Source organism: Macrosteles quadrilineatus, unplaced genomic scaffold (assembly GCF_028750875.1).
Source record: "Macrosteles quadrilineatus isolate MER2022 unplaced genomic scaffold, UCM_ALF_1.0 Scaffold_4__1_contigs__length_99947679, whole genome shotgun sequence".
Lineage (NCBI taxonomy): Eukaryota > Metazoa > Arthropoda > Insecta > Hemiptera > Cicadellidae > Macrosteles > Macrosteles quadrilineatus.
The window spans coordinates 56,724,730-56,729,154 of record NW_026542597.1 but is presented as its reverse complement, the minus strand read 5'-3'; positions in this window follow the sequence as shown (position 1 = coordinate 56,729,154).

Below are 4,425 nucleotides of genomic sequence, written 5' to 3'. Positions count from 1 at the left end.
GTGCAGCAAAGTGCCACTTTCACCACTAGTTACACAAATAACTATTTCCTACAGTCACTATAAAGCATATAAATAATTAGTCTTTTAAACACTATAATATACAACACGTTTTTAGGTTCAGCTGGCAACACAAATAGGTGCTGAGGTGCTCTAGAGAAAGTGAAAGTAGTACTCGGTCCGTATCACTCCGCTATTTTTCCTCGGCAAGAAATGTGCTCCGCGTTTTGAGAATATAGTTCCGTATGTTTTTGTAATTTGAATTGGTTTCCGCGCCTAAAAAAATGCTTTAAAGGTATTTTCTTGTTTATTAAGATCGTTGGAATGTTTTAAAAACGTTTAAAAGAAAAGTCCAGAAAGTTCAGAAATACCGAAACTATAAACACGAAATGACAGGTTAAATCGTAGTTATATGGTAAATAAATATCGCCAGCATCCAGCTGTAGGGTTCATATTATAAACACTAGTCACCTGCTCCTGCACCACTCTTCTTTGACTTCTTTTCGTTGTAAACTTCATTTCTATATGTATCACGTAGACTTTTTCTCTTTCATAATAGGTACCAAAACTAATTTTAGTCTATAGGTTCAGTTGCTTTGTTCTTCGCAGGTCTTCGACTTTGATGATTTGACTCATTATGACCAACAGAATAGTTCTCTGTTTATGATTATTCTTGAACTATTTTTAAGTATGTGAAGTGGATGATTACCCTCCCTCCAAGGCTAATATCAAAAGTAGCCTTTGATCTACCCACCTGCCGAACCCCTAGAAAATAATACTATAATACTTTTCAATGAAATGGCGACCATACAAAAACAAAGTAGGTATTTAATTAGTCCTTCCCTGTCTACGATGACACTAGTCTCATTCAATGGAGATAAACAACTTGGAGACTATAAATTTGTGTTAAGATTGTCAAGTCTTCAGAATAGATCTGTAAAAAAGTGGCATTATTGACATATTTATCTGATTGATGACCTTAATTGTATGGGTGGTAAAGTACTGTATTCTTAAACACCATCATAGCCACAGTTGCATTTGAAATGCTGCTTTACTTAAAACATCCAAAGTGCTAACAACAGTGTAGATATTTTTCATTGATAAATATTTAATCTATGAATGGCGAGAAAATGGTGCATTGGTGCATCCGGATTCTAGAAATAGCTGATCAATATGATCTCATTATTTGTTCACAAATTCTTTTTCCTACAGTCACCCGACAAAGTTGGCTTCTTGTACTGTTTATAGTACAGAAAGCTGCTAATTGCTGCATATTTATACTTTGCCGTACTTTTTTGACTACTACCATAGACTAACCAACACAAGGGAGTATGTTTTATCTATGCTACTACCCTCTGTAATTCCAACTTAGGTTGGGCGTTTGTGTATTGTTAGTTTTTGTAAGGTGTTAGTTAAGTTTTTTCACCTGAGGACGGGATCAGATTCCAGATCCCGAAACGTTGTGTATTGTTTTTTACATTCGTGATGGAAAACGTCCGCAATAAACCTTTGAACAACATTAACTCATATCACCAACAATGAACTTCAAACAAAGAATTGATTGACTCAGCTGCTGGTTAGTAGTGGCTACTAAACAGCCTATATTGTGGCCGAGGCTTAAAGATGGGAAATCTGAAACAAAAGAACCCTGGGCCGTTTCGAGCCGTGCAGGTTTGATGGGTACGCCACACCTACCAGCGCGAACCACGTGATCTTTTCGTTTCTGCGCAGTTTGTTTTGTTTTTGGGATGTCTATATTAAGGGAGTGTGTTTTATCTATGGTTTTAGTGACTTGGCCAATTGGTATTACCATAGATAAAAACATGTTGTTTATTCTATGGTATTACTGAACGCGAACGGCTCAATAAATCTTTAGTGTCCCCATTCCAGAGGCCAAAAACATCCTCAGTGAGGACCTCAGTTTAAATTCGTATATTTATATATACGGCCACATTTAACTCCCTCCAGGGGCCCGTTTCATAATAAACTACAAGTTACAAGCTATAACTTGTAATTTGTAATTTCCATTAGATTTGCAATGAGCAATCAGCTGATTTACTATAATAATAGTTTCTAGTTTATTCCCGGAATGGGCACACGGGAGGGACTAAGGCTAAAGGTGTAGTGACGTCATATCTCTAGTGGCTAATGTCATAGACTTGTCTACTCTTGAGGCAACACGAAACGATGTGTATTCAGCGGCGTTAGTAGCATAGTTAGTAGCGTTTCGGTTTGATGTTCAGGAGGTCCCGGGTTCGACTCCCGCTGATAGCACCATCTTTTTGTCAACAAATTTTTCATATCAGCAAGTTTGGTTGGTTAGGTTAGGTTATGACAGTTTAATTTTATAATACTAAATTTTAAAATTAATTGTAAAATTAATTAAAAATTATAAGTAATCATTAATTAGATTTTTATCTTATACAGTTTTTATATTATCAGCAAGTCTGGTTGGTTAGGTTACGTTATGACAGTTTTATTTTAAAAACAAAAAATTTATTTTATAATTTTAAAACAATATTTTAAAATTAAAAAGATAATTTTATAACTAAAAATAATTTTTTTTTCAACTTAGCGGTTCTAGTGGTGAATGCTGACACTAAAAGATATGTTAGCCTCAGTCCCTCCCGTGTGCCCCACCGGTTTATTCCCAGGCCGCGGCCTGGTAGAATTGGCAACGTTACAAGTAGGGATAGTCCAGTAACCAAGCTTTCGTAAATACACAAATACCATTGTGCGATTGAGCTCCAACCAAAAGGTGAGTGAGCGTAGCAAACGAACTTCAACCAGGACGTTATTGAGCCATGCGAACAAGCTCACTTATGAAGTTAAGGTGCATTGTCCCTGAAGCGACTCTTGCGATAGTAGCTGAGCGACAGTAGCTCAGCGATAGTAGCTAACCATGTCATTGTCCCTGAAGCGATTGTTCTAGAGCGATTCTGTATTAGTTTGCTGACTTTCGAGTGAATTGGTGTTATGAGTGCCATGACACCTCCTAATTTTAAGAGGTTTTTATTAGCTCGCTTTCTTGTCCGGCACAAACTTTGCAATAAATTTTAAACTAACTTCCCGACGAGCTAGAGAAATGAAACTAGAGAACACAGCTCACAAATGGATCACAATTTAATACGATATCATTTAATTTTCATATTTTCCTTGGGCTAAGCCCCATGGGCTTCCAAATTTTCCATGTTTACATTTTGAAGTCAGCCGTAAATACATAAATTTGACAGGTCGAAAAGCTTGGGTAGAGGTACAGGTTCTGCTCCCGAGAGATTCTAAATATAAAATAAGCAGTTCAAAGGAAATATAAAACATATGACTACAGATAATAAGGGTTTGGTATGTATTAACAGGCCATATAAAATAGATTTAACATATTTACACATTAAAGACTAAGAAGTAGAAAATAAATTATAAATATAAAAAAATGTTAATGCCACGTTTTTAAACGCACTAAAAAGTAAAAATAATTTATAAATATGTGGAGGGAATAAATACTTAAAAGATTTAAAACGAAAAACGTGGGGTGCATGCAATAGATAATAATAGTTCAATAGGTTAAGATAATTGTAAATCAGCATGCAACCCACGTTTTTTTTTAATCCTTCAAGTATTTATTCTCCCCACATATTTATAAACTATTTTTTTACTTTATAGTGCGTTTAAAAACGTTGCATTTTTTTTAAATTATTTTCATTTATAATTAATAATACGACCAAAACAAGTCTATACACAACACAAATCGCTCAGCGACTGTGACTCTGACTCCCCTCAGAGCAGACCCGCTACAGTCGCTGTGTTCAGCCGCTAGCCGCTCCAGTCGCAGTCGCGTCAAGGACAATGGTCCCATTTAAAACAACGCTAACCAGTGCTCAGCTACTATCGCTAAGCTACTATCGCTCAGCTACTATCGCAAGAGTCGCTTCAGGGACAATGCACCTTTAAACGGGACAAAGCCCGCGGGTACAGCTAGTAATATATAAACATGCCTGAAAAAATCACACTTGTAGCCTACTTCAATTACGTACACAAAGTATCAAAAGCAATTCATTCCAAGCCAAGTAAGAGCTAATTTGATGTACATTATTGAAGTAAAACATAAAAATATAATATTTCATTAAACCATGGTGGAAGGAAATTACATAGGTACGCTATTCCCGTCACATTCTGACGTCACTCGGATTGCAAACAAAAGATCACTCTTGATTGTAACTGTCAAAATTAGTATGTATTTGTTTTGATTTGATTGTTATTGTTTTTATAATGCATTCAAAATAGTTGAATGTATTCATTATAAAAACAATAACAACCAAGGCATTAAACCTTAATACAATTGTCTTTTATATAGTACGAGAAGTTTAAGTACGATGAAGTAAAAAATCATCAAGATCATTGTTTAAAGTGTAAGTCACGTGACCCACGCTA